Consider the following 18,044-nt stretch of genomic DNA (forward strand, 5'->3'; position numbering starts at 1 on the left):
ACCTTGTATCAGTAATTTTATGAAACATATATAATTTTAATATGTACATAGCATGTCCTAAGTATAGTCTTGAAAAGTTTAAACTATCATAAGTATAGTCATTCTTATAGTATTGATAAATTTGTAATCCATAACAAGTATATTCACTGCTATACTATTGATAAATTTGTTGAATCTGTAACGCTAATCTATTATTGCTGCTATATTACTGATTTTTACTATATCTAATAGCTTTCCTACTATCTTTAATTGCTGCTACTATTAATTAGTTCTATTCCCTCAATATTTACTACATAAATATATACTTGCTCCCTGGCAGTATAGCTTCTTATCTACATACGTATATTCACCTTATTGATCACAGTATGATGGTGGTGATTGCTGGACACCTGTAATAAACAGAAATCTTTATAAAATAAAGTCTCTATGTCTATGTGTGCTAAGATCCAATGCACCCTCGCCTTCTGTACTTTCACATGGGGCAAGAGGAGATCCTTCATTTCACAGGTACTGCCAAACTTTTTCTTTAGGAACGCTTCATCAGGTGGATTCCCTGTGCAAGTCATGAGGGCAGCTGCATCTCTGATTGACCATATCAGCAGTGACTGTGCTACAGAAAATAGGTTGGGAATAATAGCTCCTGATACTCCTTACTAAATAAGTGCTTGAGTGTTTTTGTGCTGGTAAGCCACTGCCTTTGTTACTCAGCAGTTCAGTGTTGTGTGGTTGTCCTCTTTGTTCGCAGTGGCAGCATACACCAGAGTTACCTCTGTCTCTTGAAATGGGAGGTTTAGCTGTGGAAGTTTCTAGATAACTAGCTCCAGTGTATTTTTATTATTATTTTTTTTTTTTGTGTGTGTTGACTAAACTGTATTCTGATTCCACTTTATCTACTGGACAGCATATTTACTTGTGTAGCAAACCGTACAGAGAAATATTGTCTCTGTTACAGGACATTTCATCTACTAATGCCCTGGGACCTCAATAATAAATTATTTCAGGCTTGTGATGTCAAATATACACTTCCTTTGACTACACAAATAATTCTGTGTAAACTGATTTGTCCCTTTGCAATGGCCCTCTGCAATGTTACCAAATATTCTGCATGCTTGCTAGAAAACCAGGAGTATTTATTAATCCAAGAAAACTCAGAATCCAAACTGTTGACAATGAATGTACATATGGTGGGTGTCTCTTCCAAAAGAAGATGGTCCAAGATGGTTGCTTAAGAGATGGGAGTGAAATCCATGCAGCCTTAAATTTCCATTTCCATGAAAGCACATCCTTAGTTCCAGACTTCTGTCAAATCTGCTTATGTTCTTCAAAACATGATGTACCACATCTTTTCCTTCACAGAGGTGAAATCCTGAGCCTATCAAATGAGGCAGAATGTGAATTAAGATAAGCAAGGATATATATTTTTAAAACACACTTTGCCAATGGGCTTCAAGCTCTTTCTTGTCCCTGTTACTGTGGCAGCTTCAATCAACCTGGAAGTTCATTATTTCTTTTTCAATTTATAAAAGCTGCACTCACATTATAAAGCAGAAGATAATCCTTGTGAGTTAAGATAAATCCACAGACAGAGCTCACTTTAGTTCTAATTAGAATCTGCAAGTTTATTATGGAAAAATGTAAGTTGTATGATTTAATCTTTTATATTGCCAGCACTGAGCATATTATTTCTATATTATAAGTTTGCCTTTCACATATATAGCAATATAAAAAGGATTATTAACTTAAATCCTATATTACAAACACTGATCCATACTGTGAAAGTAATTACATTACAGCAGTTAAATATATATGAGCATAGAGCTGTTCCTACCACAGTCAATAGCAATTTAGCCATTAACTTAAATGAAAGCAAGATTAGGCCTGTATTCTGAAAAAGGTAAAATGCATTTTTATAGCTACAGTTAAAGACAATGTCAAAAATAAATATAATGTATCAAATCATTCATTGTGTACAATTAACACTGGTATTTAAAAGAAAACAAAACAAAAAAGCATTAAAATTAAAGGCATTTATACAATCAGTCAGAATATTCAGAACATCTGGACCAGGTAATAATTGCTTCAGATTGGATTTAAATTTCAACTTGGATTTAAGACCACATACTGATTAGCAGGGATTCCATCAGATCTCAGAGACACCAGAACTCTGTCTAGGTGCTGGGGACCGTCTATGAGCTCCCCATGTGCAATGACCTTGATGTGGTGGATGGGCTCTGAAAATACCAGCTGGCATTATCTAGAGCTGCCTTTCTACATAAACTAGATCACTCAATAGTTCTCATTCAGAAGAAATTACACTGCATCCTTTCCATTTGTAGAACATCTTGGGCTGAAAGGTCTCAACTTAGAAATTAAAATCTGTAGTGACTGGCTCAACACATAAAGTAATCCAGGGTGGAAGATCCCTTTCCCCTTGCTGTTGAAGCAATACCATCACACACACATCACCACAAAAAAAAAAAAAAAAAAAAAAAAAAAAGAGAGAGAGAGAAGATGCAAAGTGAACACAAAGAATCTCACAAATATTTGCAGAAGCACCTTCATAGGTCACCTAGAAGTGACATGAAGCAAGCTAAGTGTCTTAAATGAGAGCTAATGGATCTCACAGGTGCATGAAACTCTTGTGTTCAAGATTAAATGGCTTCACCAACATTTGTTAAGGATTTCCAGCTCTGTTTTGCCTTAGTTATTCCATGCAATCAGCTTAAATTGAGCATGTAGTGGGATTTTCTGAGAGATGAAAAATTGGAGTTTGATTTTCACAGGCTATGGCAGAGAAATGAACTTGTGTTTCTCCTAGCTAGCACTCTGACTTCTGTACAGTGTTATACTTTCTGATCACATCAGGGCTTTTGACAATTTGAATATGGATTTCTGGCTCCATCTCTATGTGAAGTAAACCCATGCAACTTCTCTCTTAAATTATTTGTAACCAGGGACTAAAACCTGTTAGCTTCATCGAGTGGTAGCTGTAGGTCTAAAACAAAGGCTGAGAACTATCAGGAAACATAAACAAGACTTGGCAGAACTGGGAGTTAAATGCTGACTTCCAGCTCTGTGCAGATTCCCAGAGGCTGTTAGGCATTTTGTATTTTTGCAGAACATTGCCTGTCTTTGCAGTGCAGGAGATGAGGCAGTCTATTCAGCCAATATAAAGAAAATCTGGCAAAATTCAGTATACCTAGGAGGAATGAAAATATCAATGTTTTCTGCCCCAAGGAAAAGCTTGAGATTAAATAAGAACCAAACCAACCTTTTCCTGTCTCTGAAACCAAACATTAGCAAGGGTTTTTTTGATGCTTGAAAATACCTCTTTTATTTCTTTCTTATGGACATTGCTGAAGAAATGAGTGGGTGGTGATGTATTCAAAGCATATCTTGTCATGTCTAATTGACTATATAAAGAAATCAAATAGCCCTCTTCTTCAAAAATATATAGCACATTAATAAGAAATTATTATTTTATTGATAGAGCTGACTTTTTATTGGCTAGGAGGAAATAAAACATTATTGAAGCTAATCAGGTCCCAGTTTTTCCAAAATGATATGAAGAACAATTGTCAATCAGCTGTCTAAAGCATCCATCAATCAATTAGTTTAATAGAAACAATGTCAATAGAATAAAATGTTGTCAGAGAATAAGTCTCATAGTTTGAAAAAACTGTGACTTTATTTTACAACTCTCCACAGTTTTTCTTGGGCTTTTTTAATTTTACAAATGGAGACCATTCTCTTCTGATAAAGTTCTAGCCAATTGACATTATCTCTTAATTATTTTTATAACATATTCATTGCAGGATTTGTTCAAGTAAGAAGTTATTGTATAATTTCCCTGATGGATGTGCTCATTTCATGAGTATTAGATTAGTGGAGTACACAATTTATATTAACATGCATATATCATTAAAGAATACATTGTTTTCCAGCTGTCTTAAAACAAAAACAAACCTATGAGATACTGGCTTATTTTTGAACTTCTACTCATCTGAATAGTTCCTGTTAATAATATTGTTCATGTGGATTACATAATTTAATCTACACTTTTTTTGTGCGTGTGTGTTTATTTTTCTTTGTCTTGCAAGATTTTTCTCATTTTGTATTCATTCTCCCGGAACACAAATACACACACTTTTTTTTTTCTTGAGATTTTTTTTGAGAAATTTTCTTTCATTTTGTTGTTAACTGTAATCAGAAACAAACAAAAAGGGCAACACTTCTTGTCTAAGGTCAGTTAACATGTCTATGCTATCAGGAACACTCCTGTACTTCTAGGAGAATCGAAAGGAGGATCTAATGATAGGTCTTTCATTCCAAATCCTTTAATGTCAATTAACTCTTCTAACTAACAAAAAGACTGAATATTTTCAGGGTGACAAAAGGGCACCACAGACTTTTGAGATTTCATGCCAAATTAATAGTTTCTATTATTTCCATTGTCCAAGTAGCCTGGAAGCCCCTGTACTCACAGTCATGGGTGTTACTAATTCAACCAGTCCACTGCCCCCATTTGCATCTCCAAGGATTACATTTTCTCATTGTTGCATTAAGGCTCATTTATATTTACAACTCTGAAAGATGGGAGGATTTCAGAAGAACACAAAAAAAAGCTCAGTGTTATATTGCTGGGAACCAGATGTTCTTCTAGCTCAAAGCTACAAACCATAGTGATGAGGAAGGTAGCACTTTCAGTAATCCTGGTCCTCTCCAGATCCACAGTGGGATGTGTTGAATTTCATCAGCCTGCTTTAAAATCAAGATGCAAAATGGCTCTGTGACAGGATGATGGACAGCAAGGTTTGTCTCAAAATGGCAGCAGTACATGACCATGGATTTCTTCTACAACAGTTGTGAAGAAATCCTGACTTCCATAGCAAAGATCTATCTTTAGTTTCCAAAACAGGATTTAATACTTCAAAACTGTGACTGTAAACTCAGCACTCCACAGTCACCTAATCCTAGTGGCACTTTAACCAATTAACTACTTTCTGACCCAAAGAGCTAGGAAGATGTGGTACAAAGGAGAGCAATGCCTCAATCACCTATGAGGACCTAACTTCTAGGGTCTCACGTCAGGCTTGCTTTGATATTGCATCCTCCATGAAAGCCACTTTTCTTTCTGTACTATTTCACCATTTCCACAGGAAGAGGTAAAAATTAGTGTCAGCAGTCTCAGCCTCAGGGGAAGGTTTCCTACTTCATGGACAAATACTCTGTGGGTTCCAGCACCCACACCTCATGTTTTTCCCATGTTCCAGAGGGAAAGCAGTGCTTCATGTCCTGATCAAGCACAGAAGATATGTGGCTTGCTTCACTCAGACAAGAGTCCTACCTGTTGGATCCAGGATCTTTCCTGCAACCTTGGTTCAGGCATCTGGACCTGCATTGTGGGTGATATCCAGGTTTGCCTTTACCTGGAGCTTACTATCAATGGAGTGAGGCAGCCCCCATTCCCCTTGCAGGACACTCACCTTCCCCATCTGAAGCACTGAACTCTCTTTTTGCACAAATGGTGCTAAATGGTGAGCTTTGGTTTCCAGGCAGGTGGCCAGGTACCTCGAGACCAAACCACATATGTTCTTTAAGAAAATCATCCTGTTTGGGTAAGCATTTGTAAAGATAAATAAAATTCCTCACTTATTTTTTAATGACTAAATCTACAATAAGTTTCTGATAGTGGTTGATTTTAGAGGAAGTTTTCAGCAGCTCTCAGGTTAGGACTGCATTTAGAAAGCCAGCTCATGCATATGCAACTAGTAGTAAATAAACAAGTGTCTCTCTAATTAAAGCACATCTAGAGAAGTCTAAACTAATTTAACATCTAAATGTCTGATTATAAAGGGGTGAGGGAAACCCAGAAATATTAGCCTTTTTCAAAATTCTTTGGCATAAGAACTACAAGATGGAAGGAGATAAGCATCAAAGCATCTAGCATTAAAAAGAAAATAAAACAATAAAACAATATGCTAAGACGAAGTTATGGAAAGAGATAGAAGTCTGTGTGCCCTGAAAGTGAAAAGACATGGCAAAAACGTGCTCAGCCTCCCCAACATGCTATTAACATCTGAGCAAAACACTACTGAAATGTTACAAACTAATTAAATTGAGCATACGAGGGAACCAATGGGAATAAATTATTATGCAAATACAAGGTTTTCACTACAGAAAGCTGCTGCTGGGAGTCAGCGTGGTGTTAAGCAAGGAGCACGGGGCGGAGGGGGGGGCAGGCACCCCAGCACCACAGCAATACGGCCGGCTGGGGATGAATCCCATCACAGAAAATGGGATAAAATCCCTTGGAAGGAGGGAAGCTAGGGAGGAAAAATGTACCTGGAACTTCCCACAAAGGGAAAGGGAGGCTGGTGCAGACTGCTAAAGAAACAGTGCCATCTGCCGCATATTCCCTTATGGCAGGAAGCTGATTTTAGCTGCCTCCTGCCCTGCTGCAGTGATGGCAACAAATCTGACAAGTCCCCATGGACAGCTGAGATGAGGAGGGCAGGAACCCAGCCTTTGCTGTGGCCCAGCCCTTCTACCCAAATGTGTTTATAGGTCTGCTAGGGAAAATAAATAAATAAATAAATAAAATCGAAAAAACATTCCTGGAGTTTCCTTACTAAGTTGTTGCCTGTTGAAATAAAGGTTTTCTTTCTCATGGTATAACAGGACCCCATGCTCAGACACTCGGCGAAGGATCAGTCTGCTGTAAAGCAGTCTGTCAGCAAGACATACAGAATGAATGTGTAAACAGGAAAACAGCTGCCACCCAATCTCTTTTTTTTTTTTTTTTTGTGCTGGATTCCTGTCACCTTGTAAAAGGGCTCTCTGTTTCTTGTGCAAGTCTGGTGTTGGTTTCAATCCATACTTTTTTGCTCAATCCTTCTCACAATGTTCATTACATCCCTGAATGCTTTTATACATTATATTATCTAAAGCAATTACAAAAGAAAAGTCTAATCAATATTATGAATTTTTATAATTACTTTCATCATTAGCTCTAAAAACTCATTTATTTTTGTCAGGATTGAACCTGACAAAACCCATGAAATACAGGTGCCACCAGTCTATGCAAAACTCTTGTCGTTTAAGTCTGTCATTCATAAATCCAAGTTTATACTTTTACTACTTTTAGCCTCTAGACTGAACTGCCTCAGTTCTTTAAAGAGTTCCCCGGAACATATCCAAGACAGAACAGGAATAGAGTTTTGATAAGGTGACTCCCTGTCCTATGACCTCCCTCCAGATGTTCAAATTACTCCTTAAGAACAATTTGCAGGATGGGTAGTCTAACATAATTAGTTCAGGCAGTGTTATATTAAATAGGTCCCATTAAAAATAAAAATAATAATAATAAAAATCCCTATACCAGGACAAAGGTCTTTGAAAATGGGGAAGTGCTATTCCTGACACAGTCCGGCACTGACTCATTTTCCTCATTAGGCCATTACTCAGGCACCTATTCTTTTTGCACATGTGCTGCAGAATCCCTAGGATTTGTCTGCTGTGGGTGTCAAACTTCAGTTTTCTCTTAATTTACAGACTTCCAAGCTGTCCTCTATGTCCCTGGCTACTGTTCCCAGACTCATTAACGACACATGGAGGCAAGGCTTTTGGAACTAGGCAGTGTGGGATTCTGAGGCAACAGATGCTCCGAGATAACTCAGAGATGCTTCATGCTGTAGACCTGATCTTTGCAATCAAGGGTCTAAATTTGAATTTCAGAAAGGGATAAAACTTCTGGTGAAGTTTTAGTGATGTATAGAGCTAAACTCCAAAAACTGAACTCAGTTCATGCATGGGTTCACAACCTGAATCCTGCTCTCTCTAGGTAATGAATGAATTCACACGCCGTCACTAAAATACCTGAATCACAGGTGCCTTAGCACACAGGGCCCTATAGGCTGTATCAACAATGTATTTCCTGTGACTTTCTTTTGAATAGTAATTTCTCTGTCTTCTTTCTTTTGGCTTCTTTGAACTTTATATTATGATTTTAGATTGGAATAGCTATAAGATCTGGAGGCTTCATGTTAATAATTAATTTCAGTATCTAACTCCTATATTTTAAGATATACAGCTCTGACAAAGGAGATACTGTTGGTAGCAGCTACCTTAGGAGATTTGAGATATATTATATATCAAAATAAAATATTCCATCTACTGCTCAAGATATTGGTCTGTGGGAGTTTGTGAGAGTCAACTCAGAGTTGACCGAGACTCCAAATTTACATAGAGGAGAGACATGTGCTTGGAGATAAGCACTACAGAATCATAGAATTGTAGAATCACAGAATGGCTTGGGTTGGAAAGGAACAGTTAATCTAATGACAGATGTCCCTGTCATGGGCAGGGACATCTCCCAGTAGACCAGGTTGCTCAAAGCCCCATCCAGCCTGGCCCTGAGCACCTCCAGGGGTGGGGCATCCACAGCTTCTCTGGGCAACCTGTGCCAGCGCCTCACCACCCTCTGAGTGAAGAATTTCTTCCTAACCTCTATTCTAAATCTCCCTTATTTTAGTTTAAAATTGTTCTCCCTTGTCCTATCTGCCCATGTGAAAAGTTTTTCTCCATCTTTTTTATAAGAGGTCTCCCCAGAACCTTCTCTTCTACAGAATGAACATCCCCAGCTCTCTTAGCCAGCATATCTTCATAGGAGAGGTGCTCCAGCCCTCTGAGCATCTTTGTGGTCCTCCTCTGGACCTGCTCTAACAGCCCCACATCCTTCTTATGCTGGGGGCCCCAGACCTGGATGCAGGACTCCAAGTGGGGCCTCACAAGAACAGAGCAGAAGGGCACAGTTACCTCCCTTGCCCTTCTGGCTGCTCCTCTGGTGATGCAGCCCAGGAAGCAGTTGGCCTTCTGGGCTGCAAGCACACACTGCTGGCTCTTGTTGAGCTTTTTGTCCACCAAAATCCTCAAACCCTTCTCTGCAGAACTATTTTTAATGAGCTCCTCTCATTAAAAGTCTGTGCTCATGCCTATTATTGCCCCAGCCCAGGTGCAGCACCTTGCTCTTGGCCTTGTTGAACCTCATTAGGTTCATGTGGGCCCACTTCTGAAGCCTGTCCAGGTCCCTTTGGATGGCATCCCTTCCTACTGTATTACTGACTGCACCACTCAGCTTGGTGTCATCTGCAAACTTGCTGAGGGTGCACTTGATCCCACTCTCTGTGTCATTGATAGAGACATTAAATGGCACCGGTCCCAAGGTAGACCCCTGAGTGACAAGTGACACCACTTGTCACTGTCCTCCATCTGAACATAGAACCATTGACCACAACTCTCTGGCTGTGTCCATCAAACCAATTCCTTATCCACCAGATGGTTCACCCTTCAAATCCAAATCTCTCTAATTTAGAGATAAGGATGTCATGTGGGACCATGTCAAAGACCTTACAGAAGTCCAGGTAAATGGAATTGGTCTGCTTTCCCTTGTCAACTCCATTATAGAAGACCACCAGATTGGACAGGAAGAGTTTGCCCTTGGTGAAGCCATGCTGGGTGTCTCAGATCACCTCTTTGTTCTGCATGTGCCTTGACATTGCTTCCAGGAGGATCTGTTCCATGATCTTCCCAGGCACAGAGGTGAGACTCACCGTTCTGTAGTTCCTCCTTTCTACTCTTTATAAAAATGGGAGTGATGTTTCCCTTCTTCCAGTCACGAAGGACTTCATCTGACTGCTAGGACTTTTCAAATATGATAGAGAGGGATTTGGCAACTCCATCAGGCAGTTCCCTCAGAATCCTGCGATGCATGTCATTGGGCCTCACAGACTTGTAGCTGTTTAGTTTCATCAGGTGGTCTCAAACCTGCTCTTCACTTACAGTGGGAGGGACTTTGCTCCTCCAGCTTCTATCTAGGGTTTCAGGGAAAGGAAAGACTTGGGAAACCTGGCTGACAGTGAAGACTGAGGCAAAGAAGTTGTTGAGTATCTTAGACTTTTCCATGTCTGTCGTTACCAGTTCACCCTTCTCCTGTATCAGAGGGAGTACACTCTCCCTGGCCTTTCTTTTCTGAGCAATGTACCTATAGCATCCCTTCTTGGTACTCTTTGCATCCCTTGCCAAGCTCAGTTCCATCCATGCCTTGGATTTCCTGACACTATCCCTGCATATCCAGACAGCATCCCTGAACAATTCCCAGGCCACATGTCCCTACTTTCACTGCCTGTGCATTTCCTTCTTACACCTCAGTGTGACCAGCAGATCCTTGCTCATCTACCTCAGTTTCCTGCTTTTCCTGCTTGATTTCTTACATATGGGGATGGAGAGCTCTTGTTCTCTAAGAAAAGTGTTTCTAGGTCTGATCAGTTCCTCTGTCCCGAAGGACAGTTTCCTGGGAGATCTCATCCACTAGTTCTTTAAGCAGCTGGAATCTTGCTCTCCTAAAGTTCAGGGTCCTGACTTTGCTCTTTGCCAGGCCTATATTCCTCAAGATCACAGCCTCAACCAAGGCATGGTCACTGCAGCCCAGACTGTCTCCAATCTTAACCTCTTTAATGAACTCATCCACTTTGGTGAGCACCAGGCCATTAACGCTTCTCCTCTCGTTGGTTTGTCCAATACCTGGATCACGAAGTTTTCCTTGATGTACTCCAGGAGTCTCCTGGGTTGCTTACAGCCTGCTGTGTAGCATGTCTGCCCCAGCAGACATTTGGGTGGTTCAAGTCCCCCATTGGGATGAGAGCCTGTGAGTGTGATGCTTCTTGCAGCTGAAGCAGGAAGGCCTTGTCAGCAGGTTCCCCTTGATCAGGTGGCCTGTAACAAACCCCAGCCACAATGTGTCCTTTATTGGTCTGCTCCTTAATTTTTATCCACAAGCTCTCAACCTGCTTATGGCTGTTTCTCACAGGCAGCTCTTCACTGTCTATCCATTTCTTAACACAGAAAGAAATATCCCTGACTCTGCTCCCCTGTCTCTCTCTCCTGAAAAGCCTGTAGCCCTCAATTGCAGTGTTCCAGTTGTGTGATTCATCAAAACACATTTCCTTGATGATAATCGGGTCATAGTTTTCTAATTGCACTGTGCTTGTTTCCCCATGTTGCATACATTGAGCAGAGAAACTTCGTCTGGGCTATCATCTGCATCACCTTTTTAGAGGAACCCTCCCAGATTCCTTTGGGATAATTTTGTTGATCTGATTCTCATTGCAAATCAAATTTAGTCATTCTGTAATTTGATCTAAAGCATTTAAATTAGTTAGTGAGACCTTCAAAAATGGAGAGTGGAGTCTTTGTTCTTTAAAAATAGATACGAGATTAACTGTTAAAAATAAGAGTTATGCATTTTGTGCATATTTAGACAACAGATACTTATAATCAAAGAGTGATAACAAGTTCCCATTGTTTGGCTATGGGCCTCTGCTGGCTGAGGTCCCACAGTGGGAATTTTTGAGAGAGTTCTTTGTACTCATGAGCTTAATCAAAAACAAGACTCAGTTCTGTATTTTCCTCCACAAAGTCAATGGACTAAACTCATCAAAGTCATAGGGTTAAATTTAGCTAAATGTGTCTTTGTTAAAATGTTTACAATGCAAATGGTAGCTATTCACAAAGGAAGTAACAGAGAGTCTGTAGATGGATTTGTTTGTTTGTCACCTCACTCAGCAGCTGAAAGGTGTCTCCAGAAAGAATTATATTTATTCTTGTGTGTATGAACAAACAAGCAAGCAAACAAAAAACAATAACAGTAACAACAAAAAAACCACATCCTATTTTGTAGACGCATGGCTGCCCATTTCCAAGAAGTTGATCAGAACCTTTGTGCCATGGTTATTAGCTATAGCTGAAAATATTAAGAGCTCATAGATGCAAGTTGTTCTAACTAGTGCAATAAATTTAAAAAATAATAAGAATAAATAAATAAATAAAGTTACGGACATTTCTTCTGAAGCCACAGGGTTCAACATTTTTTCTGCTTTATACCTGCTGAGGAAAAGCAGATGAATTTTGGTGAGGTCTCTGCTGGAGGTGCAGCTGTGGGACCTGCCTAAGGGGAGTGAGGAACCACTGCATCCCCTTCCAATGGTGACCATGCTCAGTCTCAGGCACCCTTGTCACAGCAAATGCCTGTGGGGATCCAGTCTGCCTAGAAACAGCTTTCTGCTGCCAGAAGCCCTCTACCTGGGGTGAAGGCATCTGACTCTCATGTTAAGTGAACGGAGAGTTTCCAGGTAATTGGACCCTAGTGCCATAGGCATGCTCTGCATCAGAAGCAGATGGTGGTGTAGCTCAGACGGATTGGGGGGGATGAAGTAAGATGCCAGCAATATCTCTATGCTTTGGCTAGACCTGTGTGAGCACTGTTCCAGCTGTTCCAGCTGCTAATGTGTTTTGTCAGTGACGAGTTAAATTCCTACCGCAGACAAAGCTGAAGAGGTGGGCATTTCTTGATTTCCAGCTTTGCAAACACCTTTGCCCATCATCTCAGAGTATGACAGCCTGAGAGCATATTAATGAGCAGCTACTTCCCAACAGGAACGGTTACATCAGCATTTCTGATCCCTCTGCTGCTTCCTGCTGCAGTCCCAAGTGGTGACAGAGGTGGACAAGCAGCTCAGAGATGACTGTAGCCCTGTAGGTTTCTGAAACAGCCAGGAGGGCTTGGGATGCAGAACCAAATACCCTAACCTCGGAATGACAGCTCTCTTTCATCTGCAGATGGGGTTATGAATGCAGCATTTACTTTTATACCATCAAATAGAAATGATAACATAATGGACCAGCAATTCTGCTGTGATTCTGCAGCTATGAAAGCACATAAACTGAAAGGCCAGGGGAACGATTCTTTTGCAGTTAGCCTTAATTCCTCTGCTGGTACAGAAGTATAATAGGAAGCTGGAATTGGGCATTGATGGTGCCATATTTAACCTATGGGAATCTTTCACTAGAAGAAAGGGTGGGCACAGTGTGTCAGAAATTATATACAGTGCAAATGATATATTAGACAGGAAATAATAAGCCTTTCAGGGATTCCTAAATGTATTACTTGTTAATTTAGGAAGTATCCTGGGTGAAACTCATGAGGTGGCACTAATTTAGAAGGTATCATGAGTAACTCAGTTTGCTGGAGGGCTGAAATGTAAATCCTACTGTGCACCAGGGAAAACGAAAATGCTCCTTCCATTAAGTCTGTGATCTGTCCTTCACTTGCCATGGGGAATAGCATAATTTAGAAAGCTGCCTTCTAGGATGTTGAACAATCATGCCTCATCAGTGAGATCTCTAGATTAAAAATGTGAACATTTTAACATTACTAGAGGGATTATTATATCTTGCTTAATATTTCATATATCTGACATCAAACTACCAACTAACCACTATAATGTATTAAAATACCCTTCTAGTCATCCTGTTTGCTTGCTTTTATGTAATAAGACTCCAACTACATTTGTTCAGTCATATTGTACAGTGGTTTGATTTATGTTTTACAGTGATGGACTGAGAAGGGACTTTAAAATGGATTGTGAGCAGTCAGTTCAGATCTGTCTCTGAGTTTTTATGGATCCTGAACCAGGAGGTTTTCCTTGGAGGCAGAAGAGTTTTCGTATATTCCCCTTAAGTGCAAAACTGATGCAGCACTGCCTGCCGTGGAACAGGCTGTACCTTCAGACACCCAGCAGTAAGCAACAACCTTATGGTCAACCGTGATTCATCCCAGAACTAGTGGATAAATTACACTGTTATGCTGTTATCTTATCTTGTACCATAGTGCCCTGTGTACATCAAATTCAGCCCTCTTTCACCTCTGTATGCCTGCAGTTCCCACTGAACTCAGGGGGAGGTGAAGCTTGGAGGAGCAGTTCCTTCAGCCCTGCTTCACTGGGGCTAGCATCCCACAAGAGCAGAGCCCCCAAATCTCCCGACAGTCACAGCAGGGCAGTGCTGAGCTTCACATCAACTAGCTCAGTCCCAATCAGGCAAGAGATTCAGTGCTTCTGTGCTGGATCCTGTTGCCTTCCCTTTCTTTTTCCTACCTTTCTTCTTTCTGTCCTGAAGTTAAAGTGAGTATCTCTCTGTGAGCAGCGTAATTGTCCCTGCCCTGTGTAATTGTGTCTACGCATCGTTGCTCCAGCCTCAGGACTGCAGCCTGCTTTGTAAAGGACTGACACCAGAGATTAGAAGTGTATTATACACAGGTGAAAGGGAGGGAGGCGGGAATATTTTTAGAGCAGAAATAGAGAACTAGACATAAATCTCAGTGTCTACAGCACATGGCAAAATCTGGGGCTGGCCAAGAGAATCTATTCCTGCTTTTATATGTTTCTAAATCATTCTGTAGCAACAGGACACTGGGGGACTGAAATCCCTCATGTCCAAAACACAGGTAACAGAGGTAGTGAATTAATGTAGAGCTTCACTGGAAACAGGAGGGGACCTCTGGAGAATAAGCCAGGTGAGGGCAGGAATTCTTGATCACCCATGGTGGTGTCTAGACACTTTCCCACATTTTTTGTATTTGCAATAGCACTTCAGTATTTGGCTAAAATAAATGTCCATCTAGAATCATACTGGAGACTGGGGATTTATGAGTTACAGGGGCACAGAAAAATGCCACCAAGTGGAAAGTATATTCCAGTCTTCAGGCTCTTTATTATTTCCTGAGGCTTGTTAACCATTTTTCACTTAGTCTACTTGTATTTTTTTTTGTTGTTTTGTTTTTTTGTTTTTGTTATGCTCAGTGAACCTCCAAGCAGTTGATCAAGACAGGCCTCTGCTAATGATTAACTTGTTTTGCAGGACAATTTCAGAGAAGGAGGGTTGAACTGGCATTAGTTAAGCAGACAACATTAATTAAAAATGTTGAAACTTGTTAACAAGAAACAAAAAGGCAAAACAAAAGGCAAAACAAAAACGGAAGAAGAGTGGGTAGCAATGGAAAAGAGACAGCATAATAAAACAAAGAGGAAGGACAAATGAAAAGAAAAAGGCAGTAGAAATAATGTGAAAATACAGATAGCTAGTATGAAAGAAACTATATGTAAACTGTCCTGGCTTTCCATGAACGTGACTCCACATATAGCACTAACCTCTAAACTGGCAATTCTTCACTCCTCCCCTTATATTCATCATTTATCTTACATTTTAAAATAAACTACTGTTAGTACGAACTGTGGCAAGGCAAATGTAGGGCATTTCTGCTGTGTATTTGTTGTTGAATGTACACACAAGGTCATACTCAGAACAGCCAACCACTAGTTTGGAGGGTAGAAGAGAGAGGAGAATTGTTGCAGAAAGCCCAGTTTGGTGGCTCATCACCCTGGCAACACTGGCAAGTGAAAAGCCATGCTTATCTTTATCCAAATCTAGACTACACTAAATTGATGTAAATGTGAAAATGACTTACCCAGAAGAGCTATTAGCTTCAGGGCTAAGTCTTGAAATGTCAGTGCTTTGCAACATATTAGCCTATCTAAAGGACATTAAGCAGCCTCTCTAATGGACACCTGAAACACCAGAGGAAGCCCTGAGTCCCTAGTGAATTTCCACATTTTCCCCTAAGGCTAGTAGTCCTCAGGAGGATTTGGACACGCTGAATAAATTTTCTCACCTATACACTCTAACATCTGCATGCCAGTCCAAGGAAGGTAAGACATCTTAACTACTCGTAATTTGAGCAAAACGAGAAATAAATCAAAACTATTCCTGATATGGGGTTTGTAAAACCAAAGATGCCTTACTACAAACATACATTTGCTTTCAGTCCTACCAGCCCCAGGAAACCATCTAGAGAAGAGCAACCTAAATAAACATCTTTAGGTTTGCCTTCTAAGCTGGACTAGAAGTCTGAAACGCTGACTAATATATTCTTCCAGTGTAAGAAGAGGCTGCTAAAAAGCTCATACTAAACACTGTTATGTGTTTAGTATGACTTTTTTAGTATGACTTTGTATGACTTTTTTCTTTTTTTCTTTTTTTTTTTTTTTTTCCAAATAAAATATGGAGATTGAATGGGAGAGGTAAAATCTTCAGCTTTTGATCAACAACCATTTATGTTCTTCTGAACTTGAACCAAATTTTGAACCAACTACATTTCAACCCTTGCCTCCAGGAGCAGCCTAGACAATTAGATGTACAAATTCTCTAAACTTTTCCATTTGAGCCTTCTACAACCATCCAGGCTAAATTGAACTTTAATGTATTCAGCTTAGAATCAATTCTATAAATTTTCTAAGAAAGATTAGGCTGTGTAGAATTGAAACTCTTTTTGATGTGCTAAAAAATGCATTACAAATAGTTCACAGCAAGAGCTACTAAACATTTACTGACTAAGGAGCAGAAAATGATTGTATCTTCTTCCCTGATCATTCATCAATTAAAAAAAAAAAAAAAAAAAAAAAAAAAAAGCACAACCAAACTGGAATTCTTCTGTATTTTAAATCTCGACATTGATTAATAAAAAGTCCCCATGAACATTGTGATATCTGACACTAAAAAACACCCAGAAAAATTAATGCAAAACAAATTCAAAACCAACATAGTTTACCAACATTTATTTAAAGTCCTGCTTTGATACTAAATCACCAGCATATTATTTGCAGTGGAATATGCAATTTTTCAGTCAGCTCACACTTATTCCTCAGATACTGCATCACAAAGCATTGTAAAAACCTCCCAAATACTTCCAAACACGCACAAACACGCACACCCACAGGCTCAGAGGGATGTTTTTACTGAATTAATTTCAAGGTTCCTTAGTATCTTTGTAACTTCTTTTGTGTGTGGACAGAACACACAAACACCACATTGCAATCCATTCTTTACAGTGTTATTCCCCAGTTGGAAAGAGAAGTTTGGTGTACTGAAAGATACAGGGGACCACTGGGCACAGAAATGCTTATGGAAAGGTGTTATCTTAAGCAAATCACAGCTGACTGAATGAATTCTCCAAAGTGTGGGTATTGTTCTGGATTCTTCAGCTCTCCCACCAGGGCTGGTGCTGTTCACAGGGCATCACATTGGTCTGTGCCAGAGAGGCTTTCCTGCTCACACAAGCAAACAATTTAGGACCTCTGCTGTCCCTGTAGGGGAAATATGTATGCATGCACAGACTTGCCAAAACAAAAATTTATACACACACACTTCTTCCATTATATTTCTAAAAACAAAAAGGACAAAATATAAGTGAAGAAAGTATAGAGAAAATAGGTTTGTTTCCTAGGTGGAAGGGATTATTTCTCTGAGAGTTTGCCATGGTGCACTTGGTCATTTCTTTCAGCAGATTTTGCAATGCCATTTCTAAAAAGTACAGAGGCTTCTTTTGCATGTGTCTTTTTAAAACTCATTTCAAGGCAGAGCATTTTAACAGCGAGGGAGATAAAAGATTTTCTGTCATTCAAAGCACTTGGCATAGGGCATTTTTGGCTTGTTGGTGTTTCTCTGCCCTATCTTCCACCCCTTCTCAGCAAGTCTGAATGTTATGTTGAAGGATGCCACTTCTGGTCTTGTGTGCACTTGCTACAGAGGCAAGGGGAGGACAAGTTGTACTGTACAATGTCACTGATCTCACTTCAGATGGCTAAATTAGGCTGCAGATATCCTGGGGCTCTCTGCAGCCAGCAGGGAAAGACCCTGGGACAACATGGGGCTCTTAAGACAGGTTCCTTTCTTAGTGCTGTCCCAAGAGAAACTTAATCTCTCTCTCTTGACCATGGAAACCGTGCCCAGGGACTAACCACTGTCCTAAACTGCTAAGGAGGTGCATAAAGACGTTGTGTTGATCAGGATGCTTATTTTGGATAAGTTACGTGTCTCATGACCACTGATCGTGGTGCCTGCATGCCTCCCCCATGCTCTCCTCCTTGCATGGAGGGTAAGAGATCAGGCCCTGGATACATTTTCACACCCACCCACACCCAGCAGGACTGACTTTGTAGGGGGCGAGAAGAAATTTGCTACTTCTGTGAACACACCCAGGATGCAAAGGTTGGAGGTAAGAAAGAAACGGAAGCAACATATATTTCCTTTGAAGAGTTGTATCAAAATGGCAAAAATAATTTTATTTTTCTTTTTTAAGCCTGGGTAGACAA

The sequence above is a fragment of the Aythya fuligula genome, chromosome 2 (genome assembly GCF_009819795.1).
Source record: "Aythya fuligula isolate bAytFul2 chromosome 2, bAytFul2.pri, whole genome shotgun sequence".
In the NCBI taxonomy this organism is placed as follows: domain Eukaryota; kingdom Metazoa; phylum Chordata; class Aves; order Anseriformes; family Anatidae; genus Aythya; species Aythya fuligula.